The following is a 20158-nucleotide window of genomic DNA, read 5'->3' on the forward strand; positions in this document are numbered from 1 at the left end:
ATTACAGTAATAATTATGGGTTGGATTTTATCAAATGCCTTTTCTGCATCCATTATGATACTTTGATTTTTCTTCTTTCTTTTCATACAATGAGCTTGATTTGCTAGTTTGTTTTTAGACAGATTACTAAACTCTACAATGCATTTATCTTCTCTTTCTCCAAAACTAAAATAATAATCCTTGTCCCAGATATTCCTCTAAAAGCCCTGTGCTGCCAGTCTGCAGGGATGATGAAGGCCCATCAGCTCAGGAATCAAGCCTGATTTTGAATGCCGCTATGCCACTCTCCCACTACATACACCTGGGCCAGTCATTCACCTGTCTGCATACATTCACTCACTTAGTTATCATGGAAACACTAAGGACATCCAAAAAATGGAATTTAAAAGCAGCTTCTCAAAATTTTGATTAGATTGCTAACTTGCTTTATTTCTGTTGAGATGATTCAATGCACTATGCATGTGAAAGCACTTTTTTTTTTTTGCTGTGCTGAAATTTCACGTCCAAACAAAGCATCATCAATCAAGCCCTGTCCTGCATTCTCTTTTCTAGAAAACTTGAGCCATGACATTCATTTTAAGTATCATTATTATTAGAAATATCATTACAGCATTTTTTTCTTTCCATTCATTTCCTGTTTTAATTTGTTGACTACTCATCAAGGTTGTCCCTAGGGAACAATTTTATTCAAGTGAAATCAGGCTAAAAAGGACACCAGCTATAGTTCAGAGGAAGAAAATACAACCCCAAAAGGCAATATGAAGAATAAAGTTTTGTCTGTAAGGATGGAATAGCTGCCCCTTCTGTTCCAGTAACTCCTCTGCTTTAGCAACCATCTGACTGGAGCTAACACTCCCCACTAAGTCCCCATTAAAAGCCTCCTTGAGGAACTGTCCTGTTACTTGATTCCTTGAGGTGGGTGCATGGCTATAAACTATACATATACCCTCCCACCCCATATGTGTCCTAGAGCAGTTTCTCCATTTCACATTTCTCACATTAAGGCTATGGTTCCTCAATTTTTCTCTTTTGTAGATCTTTTCATAAAAGAAAAATCTCTTTGTCACAGAACACAGAAATTACATAATTTCAGAGTAAATGGTCTTCCTTTCAATTAAATAAATTTACCCCTAAGAAAAAGTCCCTACCCTTCTCCTTATTTTTTCTCCTTTTACCTCATACCAGTGAAATTTTGTCTCACTCCTATGTTTGGAAATCACTGGCAAAGGGACAAGTCAGTTAATAAGCTAGAGAACTGGAAAAGGCTGACTCACCTCACCAAGGTGAGGAATGTTCCAATATAGGCAAACAGCAGGAAATACTTCAAAAAGGACAGTTTGAACTAGTGCCAGTATTTTAAATAATTCAGAGCACCACACATTTAATAGATGTTTTATAGCAAAGTAGAGGGTGTTTGTTGGTTGAGGTGTCAGAGCATTCTTTTCTTCTTTTGTAGACATCATTCTTTTTTTTTTTTTAAGATTTTATTTATTTATTGGACAGACAGAGATCACAAGCAGGCAGAGAGGCAGGCAGAGAGAGAGGAGGAAGCAGGCTCCCCGCTGAGCAGAGATCCCAATGCGGGCTCGATCCCAGGGCCCTGGGATCATGACCTGAGCCGAAGGCAGAGGCTTTAACCCACTGAGCCACCCAGGCACCCCTGTAGACATCATTCTTACAACCCAATTGAAATTGAAAGCCCATTTTCTCATTGTTTTTATGATTATTATTTCAATATAATTTTTCTACAAATATATCTGAGATATTATGGACAATGCCATGGAGCACTGAGTAAGATTAACCCATGAATATGTGTTTGTTTGTTTGTTTGTTTGTTTGTTTTGAGAACATGACGCTCCTCAGTGGCTCTATGGCCTTGGCAGAGTGTGGAACTCTCAGTGTTTTAGTTATCACTGAGAGCAGGACAAGACATGGTCCCTCCCCTTGAAATCCTAACTTCCCAACTTTAAATACACACAGTATACATAATATAAAGATATGGAGCCTACCAAGGTGTTAGTTTTATATTTGGTTTTGATGGCTTTAATTCCCTAATAGAAGGAAAGGAGGAAGGAATGTGGATGGGAGGTGAAGAGGGAATGAAGGAAGAAGGGATTAAGAGAAGAGAGAAAACAATGGTGGTGATTCCCAGAAAGAAGGACAATGGCTGGTAGGAGATTTATGGGAAGCGAGAGCCTTGACCCTGCCCAGCTTGTCCGGGAATTCTCCCTGCTGGAGAGTGATTTGTTCACTGCTGTCTGAACAGCCTTTCCAGGGAGTCAATTTTGGACTCTGATCCTCACATTTAGAATCACCAAAGCCAAGCCAAGATTGTTTTCCAGGAATAGGGTTTTATAGGATGAGGCTACTTCATGCATTGTGTGGTAACTGGTGAATGAATATTCCACTTCATATTTGAGAACAGAGTCAGGACAGAAGTAGAGGGGTAATATTACCATTGCTTGGAAAGCACTCATTTAAAGACAAAATTTCCTTTCTTTCTTCTAGCATACATATGGCCCCATATGACTGTGGGTATGAAATAGTTAAATAGAATAACCTCTGAACTTCTAAAGTCATGAGGAACTTTCACTGATGTTTCAGAATAAGTACCATGACATGAATGCTTCTGTTTAGTAAACTACTTTTTTGTTAGAAAACATTTATGTTATTTATAACAACAACAGTAATAATAATAGCAGCTAGCATGTACTAAGCTCTTCCCATATGCCAGCCACTGTCCTTTAACAGTGATATCATATATATCACATTTAGTCCTCACAATATCACAGAAAGTTAGTTGATATAATTACATCCTTCTACAGATGAGGAAACTACATCCCAGAAAGCTCAAGTAACTTATTCAAAGTTAGTTAGATAACAAAGGTGGAGCCAGGGTTTGAGCTTAAGTAGTCCAATGGCAAAGCCCCATGTCTTATGACAGTTAAATATTTTCTTCCATCCAAATAGTCTTTTCTCATTACAATGGGAAATGGATAAAATATCTTTTCAGTCACTCTGAGCTTTAAATTCTGATAAACATAGATTTAAATCATGATGCATGACCTTAGAAAAGTAGCTATATTTCTCAGATCATAGATTTTTATTTGTAAAACAGATAATCACACCTTTTTGCAGGATTACTGTGAAAGCAAGAGGTAATACATGGTAGCGATTTAATACATGGGAAGTGGTACCATAGCACAGATCAGATACAGATGGTCCAGTGTAAAAAGGAAAAGCAAACAGACAATGAAAGCCGAGACACCCAGGAGAGATATCCGTAATAAGGGATAACTGGTAGTAGATCATCTTGAGAAATAGTGAAGGAAGTAATTTCCCTCAAGCAATTCAGTTGGTAAAGTAAACTTTGAGTATACTTGCAAATAAGAAAGATAGGAGGTAATAACATAAAGGCAAAAACAAAAACAAAACAAAAAGAGAATCAGTTGATGCTGTACAATGAAAGAAAGCAAAACCCAAGCCATTACAAGATGTTATACTCTGAGCCATAACAAACCAAATTAATTCACAGAGTGAAGGGGGAAATGAAGCTTGTATCAGAACCCATCTGTCTGTCACATATAATGCAATATCCTCAAAAGTGGCTTAAGTTAAACCAGAAACCAGACATAGTTCTCACCCTACATTGTGAAGGAGTCATCTCTGTGATTCTTACTGTTGTTGAAATGAAGCTCTGTTAAAAAAACACTAGACTGAGGATATATCCAAGATATCCACTGGCTCTTCCAAACAGGAATCCCATGTGTGGTGTGAAAACAAGTAGATAACAGACCTTTGAGAAGATTCCTTGGCCAGGTCTCCAGTCTTCTTGTGCTCTGTGTTTCTAACATTTCCTAGTCCAGTTAGTTGAGTTTCACAGCCTTTCCACTGTGGATGCACTAAAGATCTAAGATGAAAGAAGGGGGGGGGGAATTAGGAAGGGAGAGTGGAATCGATAGCACAAATAGCAAAAGGATGATCTAAAACAGCCCAAGAATGGATCTGCTGCACTAGCAGCAGAAATCTCCATAAGCATTTGCTATCAAAAGTTGGATTCTTCTATTCTTTAGGTCCCTATTTTCACAATGCATTGTAATGAAAAGGTAAAATTTATGAAAATAAGACATATTCTTTCCTTGTTTGTTTTGTATGCATAAAATGTGCAGACAAAATGCTTGAATTTTAAAAATTCAGTCAATTAAACTTGCAGTTGTTAGATTGACTTAACTGCTGCTTATTGAAACAAGATCAATAATCTTAATGCCTTTGGGGTGAAAACTACTGCATTCCCAGCTTTCTTGGAGAGATCCTTCCAAAGAGGCTTCCATCCACCAAATATTACATATATCATAAACTGGTTTTGAAGACAACTATTAGAATATAAAAAATATGATTGTGACTCTATTTCTCACTCTGCCCTGTACCATGGTGTTTTAATCTCCCATTAATACTTGACCATCTAGTAGGTGCTCAATGGCATTTGTTAAATAACAGGAAGAAATTGGGGGCACTAGGGTGGCTTAGTTAAGTGTCTGACTCTGGATTTTGGCTCAGGTCATGATCTCAGGGTTGTGAGATCAAGCCTGACATTGGGACTCCATAGAGCCTGCTTAAGTTTCTCTCTTTCTTCTCTACCCACCTCCTTCCCACCACCACCCTCCCCCCTAGTCCTCTGGGGAAAAAAATGAAGAAATTGGTAAGAAGTTTTAAATGACATTTCTTGATAATTAAGAACAAGGGCTTTCAGATCAAATGGACCTGATAATTTACTAATCTGTACCTTTGAGCAAGTTTTTTAACTTCTCAAAGCCTCAGATTTTTTCATTAAAAAAATGGACATGGGGAGATGGAGAGGAGAAGGGAGTTGAGGGAAATTGGAGGGGGAGATGAACCATGAGAGACTATGGACTCTGAAAAACAATCTGAGGGTTTTGAAGGGGCGGGGGGGTGGGAATTTGTGTCAGCCTGGTGGTGGGTATTATGGAGGGCACGTATTGCATGGAGCACTGGGTGTGGTGTATAAACAATGAAATCTGGTACACTGAAAAGAAATTAAAAAAATAAAAAAATTTTTAAAAATTTTAAAAATGTCAATATACAACGTGGATGGAACTAGAGGCTATTATGCTTAGCGAAATAAGTCAATCAGAGGAAGACAATTATCATATGATCTCCCTGATATGAGGAATTTGAGAGGCAAAATGAGGGGTTTAGGGGGTAGGGAAGGAAAAAATGAAACAAGATGGGATCAGGAGGGAGACAAACCATAAGAGACTTTTAATCTTACAAAACAAACTGAGGGTTGCTGGGGGGTGGGGTAGGAAGACGTGGCTGGGTTATGGACATTGGGGAAGGTATGTGCTATGGTGAGTGCTGTGAAGTGTGTAATCCTGTCGATTCACAGACCTGTAACCCCTGGGCTTATAATACATTATATGTTAATAAAAATTTTTTAAAAATGTCAATACATAATTAACCCTTCCACTGGCTAGTCAGTGAGAGAATTCATATAAAACTCATAACTCAGACTATGCTCATGGTTAGTGCTAAAAAAAATGCCAGCTATTAACATGCTTATGCTTTATCTTAGGCAAATAATACAATTCTTTAATCTGCTAATTGTATATTCAGTCTTTTTGTCATAATATTGAGCATTATGTCATTGCCAAACAACATACTTCTTTGAAACATGTGGGACTTATCAACAAACAGATGAGAAGAATTCCTCAGAATTTGGCTTGTTCATGGTTTCATGGAAGATTATTGATAGCATGGAAGTGGATTTAACAGAAGAGGGCAGAGTACCGAAGCAAGGAAGGAGAGAATAATTCATTCCTTAGGGGAGAAAAGGAAAGGTGTCTGTCATTTTCTGATGCTGAGCCTCATAATATCTCTGACAGGCACTACTGAACAATTACAAATTATATAACTCAGTCATCCTCATAACAGTTTACATGGGAAGAAAAGGAGGGACTTTTTTTTTTTTTCTTGAAAAGGAAGAAGATGGAAAGAGGGGAAAGCAGCAGAAAACTTCATTACACATAAAGTAGAGAAAATCAAGGAGGGTCTGTGGGGAGCAGGGGAGTGTAGTAGACAGAGCATGAGCTTTATAATGGGATAGATCTAAATCTGGTTTTTCTAGCTCATTTATTTTCTACCTAAGCTAAGTACCTATTGCTATTTAACAATTTGTGCTTCTTTTCTTTCATCTTTGTAAGTAATAATTGTGCAATTAAATTTTAAAAAAGAAATAACTGTGTAATAAAAATTGTGATTATGTCATAGGGTTGTTGTGATGGTATAATGAAACAACCATGTCAGTAAAGTGCCCAGTCCATTTTCTGGTTTATACAGGTACTTGAAAAATATTTTTTGCACACTCTGCAGACAAGGAAGTTACAGAAATGCTTGCTAAAGCACTGTTTCTTGCACTCGTTTACTCAGTTATTCCATAACATTCCTGGTAATTGTGGGGGATTACTTAGCATGGTCTCAGTTTAGCTAAGCTCGAACTACACTTCCCAGCATCCATCTTTCCTTCATGGGATTAGGTCAGATGCTGACAGGGAAGATAGAAGTGAAGTCCCAGCTATCACCTGGTGCTAAGAAGGTTGGTGCAGCACAAGAAGATGCTTTTGCGACTCCTGCCTGTTGGAATGGATTCCCTGGCTTCCTGGCTGGAGGGTGGCCACAGCAACTCCTGGCAATCCTACTGCACCTCCTGCTCTAAGTTCTCTAACTCCTGGTCCAGGTGTGTGTTTAGCTCTAAGGGAATGGGCCACTAGCTTCTGAAGAAAACCTTTATCAAAATTGTAAACTTGGAGGTGATGAAGAACCTATAGAGGTTTCGGTTCATTCTTAAGGATTCCAATTCAAACTCACAGGTTCCAATTTATATTTGTTTCCCTGACTTCACAACCATCTTTTCTTCCCAACTACCTGCATGTGGACATCAGTTTCCAGCACTAGACTTGGCAACTAAACATCACATAGACTATTTCTCTTATTTCCATTAATTGTGTAAGGTCAAGTCTTTGTGATAAATACCTGCAAATATTATGTATAGATATAGATATATAGATGTATCCTCGTGGTTCTAATTCTATGATAAGTAGACTGTATTGATATAGTGGGTTCTTTATGTGCCAGGAACTATATTTTGGACTGAGGAAACACAGATGAATAAGGTACAGTCCCTACATTCACAGAAGTTCAGAGTTCTTAAAGGAGAAGTCAACCATCATTCATTATATAAGAAATTCTAAAGTTTCTATGGATTTGCCTAATCTGGAAAGTTCATATAAATGAAATCGTATAATGTGACCTCTTGTGTCTGTTTTTTTTCACTTAGCATGTTTTCTAGGTTCATCCACATTGCAGTATGTATTAGTACTTCACTCTTTTTTACACCTGAATAATATTTGATCGTATGGATATATCACATTTTGCTTATTCATTCATCTGTTAAAGGACATTTGGGTTGTTACCACTTTTTGGAACTATATGGTTTCAAACTAGATAGCGATGGTTGTACAACATTGTGAATGTACAAATGCCACTGAATTATGCACTTTAAAATGGTTAATTTTATATTATATGAATTTCACTTCAATAAGAAAATTTTTAAGATTATGAAGTTATAAAGTTGGCTTCCTTTAATTAAAAAATTTATATGTATCTATAATTATTCAGAGTGAAATTAAAGAGATTCCAGTTTATAGATTTTATGGAATTTATGCATACCAAACTGGTAAAATGTTCATTAAACTAGATATTTTCAGTGATAAGATCAGATGCTTTCCACATTTGACTACAATCTGCTTTGTATATTTTTCTTTGCTCTGCTATTTTGTGGCAAGCCTGTCATTGATCGGCTTCTTGACATGCACATAAAATCAATTAGCATTCAGTCTCTGAGAATAATTCTCTTAATAGGTTACTGCTTTCAGCATTTAGCCAACAGAGAAACATTTCTTTCCACACCACCCCATACTTATTTAGGAAGGCATTTGGTAACACTTATCAGCCTACACATGCCAGCAATTAGATGTCAATAGAATTTCTATGTTCAATCCTTTGTATACAAGAAATATTTTAGCCAAAATTTCTAGTCCTCTTCCAATTTTCTGAACTCATCAGTTTTTGTCATTTTACTATAGGGTGATTTTATAGACATCAGATAAAGGCCCACCACATCTGCCTCCAAACTTCCCCTAAAAAGGGAAAGTATGAAAGTAGAAACCAAGATTTAGAATATGCCAGGCCAGCTTTCTATTCCTTGTGTTTCAGGAGGTACAATGAAAACCCATTATTTAACTCTTCTTATAACTTTTCCTTTAATTGCTAACCCAGATTTCTTTTTTTTATTGTTTTACCTCTTTCTTACTCCAGAGATATAATCTGAATGTCATTGTCTTGTAGACCTTTCTAACCTCACCTCCCTCCACTATCCTTCTCTTTCACTACACTCCAGCCATACTGGCTTATCTTTAGGTTCCACAACATGTAAAACTCATGTCCATCTCAAGACCTTTATAGTTTCTTCTCCTTCTACTTGAGTATTCTTCCTCAACAATGTCATGTGGCTGCCTTTTTCCACAGAGGTCTGGTCTAGAGATAAATTCATGAGACATATGCTCCTTGGTAGTTATTAAAGGTAGGCATGGATAAAATTTTCCAGGAGTAACAAGAATAATAAGAGAGGAATGCAAATAAGAATGGATAATGTTAGAAAAGGTACAGAACAGGAGTACCCAGTGAGGGAAAAGGGTAACCATGCAAATGTGGCACCCTGCAGAAGAGAGTTCTCATGGGGTGAGTGTTTGTGCCCTCCAAAAATTCATATACTGAAATCCTAATCCCCAACATGATAGTATTTGGAGGCGAGGAGGTAATTAGGTTTGGATGAGGTCATGAGGGTAGAGCCCCTATGTTGAGATCTGTGCCCCTATAAGAAGAGAAAGAAACACAGGAGGCTTCTTTCTCTTCTTGTTCCTACAAAGAACAGATCATATGAGCCCACAGCAAGATGGTAGCCCTATGAAAGCAAGTAAGTGGGTTCTCACCAGGAACCAAAACTGCTGGAACCTTGATCCTGTTATTCCAGCTTCTGGAAGGGTGAGAAAATAATTTTCTGTTGTTTAAAACACCCAGTCTATGGTATTTTGATATAGCAGCTGAGTTGACCTAGACAAGAGTGTTTCCAAAAAGAGGGAATTGTACAGAATGTAAGATGCTGCTGAAATGATGTAAGATGAGCACTAAAAAGCATCCATTGAGTTTAGTCACATAAAACTGCTGATAACCTTTGTTAGAGTTGTTTTACTGAAATGATGGGGTCAGAAGTCAGACTGAGGGGTGGGAGATGAGAACATAAGGTCCAGGAGTATATGCAACTTTCTCAAAAACACATACACGCAAAATCAGTTTTTGCTTTATGTGACCTTGGGCAAACGTCCTACATTCTCTGAACTTCATCTTTATTATCTTTAACTTGAGCAGCTCATACTTAGCTTGAAGGTATGTTGTGATTAAGTGATATGACATAGAAAAATGCTTAAAATACCATGAACACTCAATAAATGCAAATTCCTTTCACTTCTCCCACGTGAAGTCCTTTAAAATAAATCCGTAGGCCAGAATCAAACATACTGCTTTAACCAAGGACTATATGGGAGTTTTGTTATTGGTCCAGTAAAATACTGTGTAAGAACAGTAATTTCCATATAGGTATAGAAATCGTGTGTGTGTGCATATGTGTGCACATGTGTGTATACTAAAATGATTTGCTGACATGCCTTACTACAACTATAAACCACTGTGAATTTATGTCTTATTTAAATTTATTCTAACCTTGAGATTTTTGTTAGAGCCTCTGCTTCCTAACTAGCCTATTCCCCTATCCTTTGGTTCTCTATTTATTATGCCTCCTACAGGAAACATTTTACATGTTTCTTTATGTAAAATTCTTAACATGACTCCCAGTAGACTGCATTTCTTCACTGGTTAAGATGGTGGTGAGCCTGAATCCTTCAAAATGTCCATGATCACCTAGAGTTCATACCACTTATCCATTCAGACATGTTATAGCCATTGCAAACTTTTAGATGCTTGTTTCTTTAGACATGCTAAACACAAATGACTATGTACTCTGTTGTTTCCAATATCTTGTTTTGACTACAAGTTCTATCCCGATCAACCAGAGGCTCCAACATGGGACTGTGACTCTTTAGCAAGGGATATAAAGACATTTAGATTCTTTCACAGCAGCAGCAAGCAGCCACAGTGCCCTGCCTGTGGCCACAGCTCCAGACCAGCCTGTTTGGGCTAAAAGACCTTGGCTTCTTCCCTCTTGGCATAAAAAATGCCTTGGTTCATATCCAGTTTTATGGCTGGTTCTTTATCTTCCCATTGATTCTGTGACATCCTGCTATCCTTGCACATTTATATATATAAATTTTTCTTTTTGTTTTTTCCCCTAACATCAGTCAGTTAGTTTTGTTACCTGTGATCAAAATATTCTTAACTATTAGAGAGGGAGGTCTTCATGTACAGACCCAAGTAAGAACTTGGTAACCATGCTTAGTGACTGGTCTGGCACTTCCTAACAGAATTATTTGTTGCTTTTGGCAGATTCGAGGAGGGGGGTTGGGGGGAACCACTGCCATACCAGAGCTTCTGATGCCAGTGACTATCTGTCTGGGGGTATTCTCCAGGGAAAGAGAACATTGGGGGAAAATAGTATTGCAATTTAGACTGTCACTTCATTTAATAATGGGGAAATGGTATTACTTTACTGGTAATTAATTTTTTAAAAAAGCCTCATGTAAAACGTCAGCTGGACTGTTTATTAGAACGTATCAACACATTAGATAAACAGCCTTGTTGATTTACCCATGACAGCTAAACTGATGAATTTCAACTGAGCCTATTACAAACCTGGCTCTGACTTGTAAAAATGTCTATTATGAGTCAAGACTGAGTGGGACTATCTAGGCATGTATGTATTTTCCTGCCTTTAATGACAGACACATACATATGAAAAGGTTGTTTATCCTTTGAGCCCCAAACATCATACAGAGTTCCTTTGAAATGTTAAAACTGGAGCCATTGGTCTCTTATCTACAGAGAAAAACAATACTGTGGCTTCAGGAGAAAGGGATAGCAGAGGGTGAGATGGAAAGAAAAACACCAACAGGAATGATAAACTGGATTTTAATGACAAAGTCACTTTGCCAACTGTAACTTGGGTGCTGGGTAAGCTGATCTGACTTCATTAGGTGATAGCCAGCCTCCCAAAGCCATCATCAGCCTGGAAGAAAGCCATATGTGTAGGTTGCTCAAATGGACATTGATTTTTCAATAAACTGGAACCCAAAGCCAACATCACTCCAATGATATCTTTTCTCAGGAGAGAGGATTTCTCGCTCATGCCCGGCACCACGTCTCAGCTCTTATATTACAAGAATTACATGGGTGAAGCAGAGTAGAAAACATCAGCTCACTTAAGTCATGTGATAAATGAGGCAATTAAGTCAATTAGATGCACAGTTACTGAGTTATATCTGTTTTGCTTTGTAAAATATAATTTTAAATAGTATCATCTATCTTACCATACTTGACAGCATTAGAATTCTGTGGGGCAGAAAAAATGTGATTCATGACTCTGAAAACAGTGCTTTACTCTCTCAACTTGGTCTTTAAATTGGAGGTTGTGATCCCTTAACTCTTTATCTCTGAGCGGAACACATTTTTTGCTTGTTGTTTGCCTACTCTTTAAATGTGTGGCTTTTGTACTAGTCCTCATGTGGTTGGGGCATTAGTAGAACATTAATTTTTTTCAATGCATGATTTATCATATGCATCGCTTTCTGGAGGAAGAGATTTACATTGTTCTGGTTGAGTCATTTGAGTGACTTTGTATTAAAAGGATGAGCAGTCATTCTGGTTTGAGCGAAGAGCCCCAGGAACCTTAGTGGTTTAATTAAATACTGTTCACCACAACCCCATCTCCTTGGTATGCAAAATTGTCACAGCAGAGAGGTATATGCTGCCTGCAGAGGAGCCAAGGTGCTTCTGAAAAAGGCAACCTAATAAGACCCTTTTTCTTTTGGAAGATCAGTCATTCTAAAGCCTTCTTTGAACTGTGATGGTCTTATCTAAGGTGTGTGGGCAAATCAGGGCACTAAAAGCCACCATGGGAAACTAATCATGAATGAGGTAATACTGGATGGGTAGCCACTGCTAGGTTAGGGGCTTATCAAGAAATTGCTCATGAGTCAAATTATGTTTCCTTTTCTCTCCACGAATTATATTTTCCTTGTTTCATTGAACCAACTAAAATTAGTGAACTACTTAAAAATTAGGATATTTCACATATTAATATGGGTTACTTTGGCCAGAGTAGATGCTCTGTAGTTTTCTTTCAAAGTCTACCACTAACATATATACTTCTACTCTCCTTGCTTCATTCATTTCTTTTACTTCCCGAAACTCAGCAGGCAGCTGAGTTTTTCACCTTTTGCCTAGACGGTTGTGGGAGATGATTCTGATTCTGTCACACAATGGGGCTGAGAATGGAAGCTCCTTTTTTTTTTTTTAAAGAATTTATTTTTTTTTATTTTGCAAGGGGAAAATTCTGATTAAATATAAAATGGTATTGTCAAGAAAAGGATATCAGCAAAAATACTAGTACCTACTTATTTCATTTTATCCTTTTTTTTAAAATTTTTTATTTCTTTTCAGCGTAACAGTATTCATTGTTTTTGCACCACACCCAGTGCTCCATGCAATCCGTGCTCCTTTTAACCCAGCCACCTGGGGTATGGATGAGAAGCTACGCTACCGCTGAACAGGTGAAGAGAACCTGAGCTGTAGCCTAGGGCACTGTCCTGGCTGAAACTGAGCATGTGAGTTGTGGTCTTTCACACTAGGGGGTGGAGATCTAGCAGGAACATCACTGCAGGGGAGGACAAGGACATTAAACATGAATTTTTTTTTTTAAAGATTATTTATTTGAGAGAGAATGAGAAAGAAAGAGAGAGGCTGGGGGAGGGGCAGAGGGAAAGGAGAAGAGAGCATCTCCAGCAGACTCCCCGCTGAGCATGGAGCCAGACTGGACTGGGGCTTGATCTCAGGATCTTGAGATCATGACCTGAGCCAAAGTTAAGAGCCAGAGAGAGGCTCAACCAACCAAGTCACCCGGGTCCACCATTAAACATGGATTTTTAAAGAATTAATTGTTGGTGAAAGAATATGTAAATCTTAAATTCAAAAAATATTGTCAAGTTAACCTTGGAAAGATTGAACTAAGTTAAATACTGACCAACAGTTTATTAGAGCACCAGTTTACATACTAGTCTTTTTTAGACATACATACAACACTTTTTTAGTTTTGCTAATCTGATGTGGGAAATTTGTCACTTTAAATTCTGTTAGTGAGTTTAAGCATGTTTTCAGATGTATGCTGGCCATTTTTTTAAGAACTGCCAGTTTGTAACTATTGTTCATTTTTCTTACTAGGCTACTTGCTTTTCCTTATTGAACTATAGGAATCCTGGTGGTTCTTTCTCTGTCATATCTGTTGCAGATATTTTCTTCCAGTCTGTTACTTTAAATCTGGTTGTTGTATCTCACTGTCCAGAAATTATTCAGTTTTGTTTATAAGATTTATAAGATGAAGCTGTTAAATTTTTTTTATGGGTTTGGAGTTTAATGGCTTTCATAGATCTCCTCAGCTTCATGATTGTGAAAATAACCTTCTGTACATTCCTTTAAGAAATCTGTAGGTTTTTGTAATTGTACTTATTTAATTATTCAAGTTATTTTTATGTTTGCTGTGAGGTAGAGATTTAATTTTTTTAAGAACAAATGGATAGCTGATTACCTCAATATCATCTTCTCATTATTAGAAATCTAATTGTATCTAAAATTAACAAGTATCTTTTTGCCTTTTGGTTCATTTTGAGATTCCAATAGGGCAACTTACTTCTTGGAGATTTAGGATTGGTGATTACTCACCATCCTCCTCTTTAGATTCCTCAAAAATTGATAATAAGCACTTAGAATCCAATAAGGATGAAAATGTGCAGCATGAGGTTTACACTGGCTGAGTGGTGCCTAATAATCTCCCCAAAATATAGAACTTCCAATATATTGTGTAAGAGGATATAGTCTGGCTTGGGACCAAAGTGAGGCTTTCTATTTCTTCCCTACAGATCTAGTGCTTAGGATCTAACTGTGGGGAGGGTGAGATCTGCAAAGCAATTACTCAAACAGTTCAAGGAAAAGAATGCCAGCATCCTAAACCAATTTTCTTGGAATATTTATTCCAATAATACTACCTTCCAAGGAGGAGCAGAAATTCTTTCTTCTTTAAGGAAAAAAATAAAAAACAAAGGAATGACCATCCTCCCCATCTTATACTCATTGTTTATCTTTCTTTCTCAACTTTTCTTTTTAGGATATCCTTGCATGTTTTCTCTTTCAGATGAATTTTAAAAGATAGTTTAAACTATCATTGAAAAAATCTTGTTGGGATTTTAGTTCATATTGCATTTAAATTACATATTTATTTGCACATTTATTTATACTATTGAGTTGTCTTATCCCGAGACTTCTTTACTCAGGCTTTATTATAGAAACTTGAGCAAAATCATATGATTTTCCCTATAAATGTCTTACGTACTCTGCTAAGTTGACTCATGAATATTTTAATCATTTTTATTCTCATTGAGTTGGATCTTCCATTTTTCTAATTAGTTTTTTACTTATATATAGAAAAGAGACTGGGGCACCTGGGTGGCTTCTCAGTTAAGCGCATCTGCCTTCATAATCCCAGGGTCCTGGGATAGAGCCCTGCATTGGGCTCCTTGCTCAGTGGGGAGCCTGCTTCTCGCTTCTCCCTCTCTCTCTGCCTACTGCTCCCTCTGCTTGTGCTCTCTCTGTCAAATAAATAAATAAATAAAATCTTTAAAAAAAAGAGGGATTGATTTTTATGTGTTGACATTATATCAACCCATTTTACTAAAATTATCATTTTGTTCCTTCTCTTTTGCAATTCTATTGCACAAATAAGTTTAAGTCCCTTGTTTCAATACTTCTAACTCATTTTCTTTTCTTGCCTTGTTGCATTGGTTAGGACTCCTGGTTCTAGTAGTCATGATAGCTTTAAGCATCCTTATTTTGGTCAAGATTTCAGCGGTAATGTTTTTAATATTTCACCTTTATATATTTGCTAAGTTGATCTGACAGATTTTTTTAAAAACTAAACTAAGAAGGAATATATTTATTCCTAGTTTGGCTTTATTAAGAATGGTATTGATTCATAAGAAATGCCCTTTTAATAAGATAATTGTATAATGTTCTCTAAATCTGTTAATCTGATTGAATTACATAAATATATTTCCAAGTGCTAAAACATTATTACACTTCTAGAATAATCATGTTGGGGCATTTATATAATTCTCTCAAAAAGTACTGGTTTTCATCTGTGACTATTCAACTTAAGATATTTTTACTTATGTTTATAAATGAGATTAATCTATAGCTTTTCTATTTTTGGTATTTTTTTCTTTTACTTTTTTTTTTAAGTTTTGAAATTTTCAACATCTTAATGCCTTAAAAAGATTATTTAACAGAGTACTTTTCTTTTCTCTAAAGTTGGAATTTGGGGCACCTGGATGTCTCAGTTGGTTGAGCATCTGACTCTTGGTTTTGGCATAGATCATGATCTCAGAGTTGAGAGATCCAGCTCCAGCTCTGTGCTCAGTGCAGAGTCTGCTTGAGATTCTCTCTCTCCCCCACTCATGCTATGTCTCTCTCTCAAATAAATAAATAAATAAATAAAACTTTAAAAAAATTTAAACAGAATTGGCCTATAAATTCATTTTAAGCTCATATATTTTATAGGGATAGATTTTTTAAATATAGCTATTGATGTATTCAATTTTTACTTCCTCTCAAGTAATTTAAAGTAATTTATACTTTCTTAATCACTCATATTCTTTGTTTTTATTATATTTCTTTTTTGAGCAAAAAGTTATTCATAGCATTCTGTCAAGATTTCTTGATATTACTTATCTGTAGCTATGTTTTTCCTTCTTTCACATTATTTTATCTTCTTCTTTTATTTAATACACTTGTCAAAGAAAACAAAAGACTAACTTCTCATTTTACTGATTAAATCTATTATGTACTCTGTTTTATTTATGCCCATTTGTCTCTTTCTTTTCTTTTTTTTTTTTAATATTTATTTATTTGACAGAGAGACACAGCGAGAGAGGGAACACAAGCAGGGGGAGTGAGAGAGGGAGAAGCAGGCTTCCCACCAAACCGGGAGCCCGATGAGGGGCTCGATCCCAGAACCCCGGGATCATGACCTGAGCCGAAGGCAGACACTTAACGACTGAGCCACCCAGGTGCCCCCATTTGTCTCTTTCTTGAGTTCTTCTCTTGTTTCAGCAGAAGTTGGTGCTTGCTGTATGCTTTACTAGAGGTTTTTGAGAGCCACTGTGAGATTATTTATATGAGAGTCTGTCACTGAAATTAAGGAAAAGAAAATCACTGAAATTAAGGAAAAGAAAAATTTAATTATAAACCACATTATCACTTGGTGGCTACAGCTTTTGAAATGTTCTAGTCTAAATCTATTAACATTTTCATTTATTTATCAAATAATATTTTTGAATGAAAAATATTCAATGCCAACTATGTACTGCATGCTGAGGATAAGTAGTTAGCCAAACACACATGGTTCCTGTTCTCACAGGGCTTATAATCTGGTAGAAGAGACAGACATTAAACAGATAAAAGTACACAGGTAATTTTTAATTATCTCTGTACTTTGAAGAAAGAAAGAGGGTGTTATAAAAAAGAATAATTTAAATGGAAAAATCAGAAAAATCTCTCTGAGGAAGTGACATTTAAGTTAAGTTAATGATGATAGATTTTAGGTAGGCCAAGAGTGGAGGCAGGGCAGTGGGGGTGAAAGGAATGGAATATGCAGTAGCGGGAGATAAGAAAGATCCTGGCTTGATAAAAGTTAAAAGATGACAGGTTGAGATTAGAGCAAATTTAGGCAGTGGGGGAGAAACACAGCTGAGGTATAGACAAAGACCTGAGCATAATGGGCCTGTAGCCACAGACAGAAATTTGGGACTTGATTTTAAATAAAATGAGGAATCATTGAAATGTTTTAATTTGGGGAGTGACATAATTAAATCCACATTTCCAAAAGACCAGGCTGGCTTCAGAGAAGAGAACAAATTGGAGCAGAGCGAGGGTGGAAACAAGGAATAGTTTGAAACTTTTGACATATATCATGCAAGAAATAATTCTGGCTTTGGCTAGAGTGGTAGAGATGGCAAATGTACAGTGATATGATTCATTTTACAAGATGAAATCAATATGACTAGGTAATGACTTTTTATTGTGGCAAGATACACACAGCATAAAATTTACCATATTAACCATTTTAAGGGTGCAATTCAATGTCATTTAGTACATCCACAATGCTTGCAACCATCACCACTATCTAGTTCCAGAACATTTTCATCACCCTATAAGAAAGACTCATACCCTTAAGCAGTCACTCCTCTTTATTGGCTGAACTGTGACCACACCCCACCCCCCAAATTCATAAACTGGAAGTCCTAACCCTAAGTATCTCAGAATATGACTGTATTTGGAGATAGGGCTTATAAAGAGGAAATTAAGGTAAAATGAGGTCATTTAGGGCACTGACTTTTGGAGATCTTTGCACCGATAGACCCATCTCTGTTTTTGACCTGTCAGGCTTTGGACAAAGTAGTAGGCTAGATTTGACAATGATGCGGAAGTGGAAAATCAATTTGTGGAATCCACTGAAGAATGGAGATGTGCTCTAGGATTGGACAAAGTGATCTTGCTTGGGCACAACTTGGGTGGGTTCTTGGCTGCTGCTTATTCACTGAAGTACCTGTCAAGGGTTAATCATCTCATTTTAGTGGAGCCTTGGGGTTTTCGTTTTCCTGAGCCACTAGACCTTGCTGATCAGAGTGTGATCAGTGTGGATCAGAGCCTTGGGAGAAGCACTGACTCCCTTTAATCCTTTAGCTGCCCTCAGGATTGCAGGACCCTTTGGTTTAAGTCTAGTGCAGTGTTTAAGGCCTGATTTCAAATGGAAGTATTCATCAATGTTTGAAGATGACACCATGACAGAATACATCTACCACCGTAATGTGCAGACTCCAAGTGGTGAGACAGCATTCAAAAATATGACTCTTCCTGATGGATGGGCAAAAAGGCCAGTGCTCCAGTGAACTGGTAAAATGCACCCTGACATTCCAGTTTCAGTGATCTATGGCACCTGATCCTGCATAGATGGCAATTTTGGCAACAGCATCCAGTCTTTACAACCACATTCATTTGTGTAGACAATAGCCATTCTTGGGGCAGGGCATTATGTGTATGCAGATCAACCAGAAGACTTCCACCAGAAAGTAAAGGAGATCTGTGACACTGTGGACTGAGCACCCTGAAGAGGATGTGGGAGAGCCTGCTGACTGATAGAGTTCCTCAGCAATACTGCACAGTCAGTCTACCCTGCAGAGTAAGGAATAAAACAAAAGAACCAGCAGTCCTATGACACATATTTTCTTTATGAAGTTGCTTGCACATTGAAGTCAGTTAGTGCCTTCTAGAAGAATGGCTTTCCTTTCTCCTATGCAAAATCGAAATATTCAAGAGTCTCCAAATCTAATAGCTTTAATAAAAGGTTATTTGTCCCTCTGTTGTACTGAAAAATTGTTATTTTTCAACTGAAATTTTTTTCGTTTCTATCTAACTTTGCTATGTCAGGTACTTTTTTTTTTTTTTTTAAAGATTTTATTTATTTATTTGAGAGAGAGACAGTGAGAGAGAGCATGAGCTAGGAGAAGGTCAGAGGGAGAAGCAGACTCCCCACGGAGCTGGGAGCCCGATGTGGGACTCGATCCCGGGATTCCGGGATCATGACCTGAGCCGAAGGCAGTCGTCCAACCAACTGAGCCACCCAGGCGTCCCAGGTACTTTTTATATTTCAGTCTATTTACCAATTTTAAAAGGTGATTACTGGGTCTATAATTTTATATATTGTAAAGGTGCACATTATTTTCTTTGCTTGTATTTACCATGTCTAATATAGTTATTCACAGTTTTGTGTGTTTTTATGTAAAAAGTTATCACTCGTTTAGAATCTTTCATTTCATTTTTGAAATGGAGTGATGAGATAGCATTTTGGCTAAAAAGATGGGATTTTGATCACTAGCATTAATTTTTCTGATTTTCCTCTGTTCTATATTTAAGCCATGTTTAACATTTTAAATGTGGTCCATCCTGATGTATCTGCAACCACATAATTTCTTGAGATATTTTATATGTGATATAATTCTATACTTTAGGGAAATATGACATTAGTATTTAAGTGATTTAAGTACTAAAAAGCCTTAACTAAAAGTCTGTCCTTCCCCCTGCCCCCATTAATATTATTCTTTTCCATGAGCCAGGATGCAGTATAAGGAACAGATGTCCTTCTGAGGGGATATTAAGACTGCTACCTTCCAGTAAGTAGATCATATGTTGTCATTAACCTCTAACTCCTGTAGATGGGTGCTAAAACTGGATTCCATTTTTAACCACTAAAACAGAAAAATAGGTGGTACTCTTGCGTCTCATGGCACCAGAAATGGGATAGTGTTTGGTTGTTGGATTTTTGTTTTTGAGGTTTGTGTTGGTTAAATAATACACATACTTGAAGTTATATTATAAAAGCGAATACAAGGTTGATTGAACTATTTGACAATAACTACCACCAGGTGTAACACTTTTTTGTTTTAAAATGAAGAAAAGTTCTTTGAAACTGTGAAAATTGCCATGTGATAACTGGCTGTTGAGAAGACCCTCCAAAATAGAAAATTGAATAGGATTGTCATCAACAAGGCATCTTTGCTTTATGTTTGTTAACATTGCTTGTCTAGGAGATAGGTGGTTATGTAAATAAAAACAGTGAACTGTTTATATGCAAATAAAAGTTTAATGGTTTTGAAAAAAAATGGGTTAAGACTTAAGTGTGAGACCTAAAACCATGAAAATATTAGAAAAAAAATAGGATAAAAGCTCCTTGACATGGTCCTGGTAA

The 20158-nt window shown here is 36.9% G+C and overlaps 1 pseudogene; it reads left to right on the plus strand.

Moving 5' to 3' along the window:
* The first annotated feature begins 17723 nt into the window (after nt 1-17723).
* LOC125097241 (1-acylglycerol-3-phosphate O-acyltransferase ABHD5-like) lies at nt 17724-18486 on the plus strand (annotated as a pseudogene).
* The last annotated feature ends 1672 nt before the right edge of the window (nt 18487-20158 follow it).

This window comes from Lutra lutra, chromosome 4, assembly GCF_902655055.1.
Source record: "Lutra lutra chromosome 4, mLutLut1.2, whole genome shotgun sequence".
Lineage (NCBI taxonomy): Eukaryota > Metazoa > Chordata > Mammalia > Carnivora > Mustelidae > Lutra > Lutra lutra.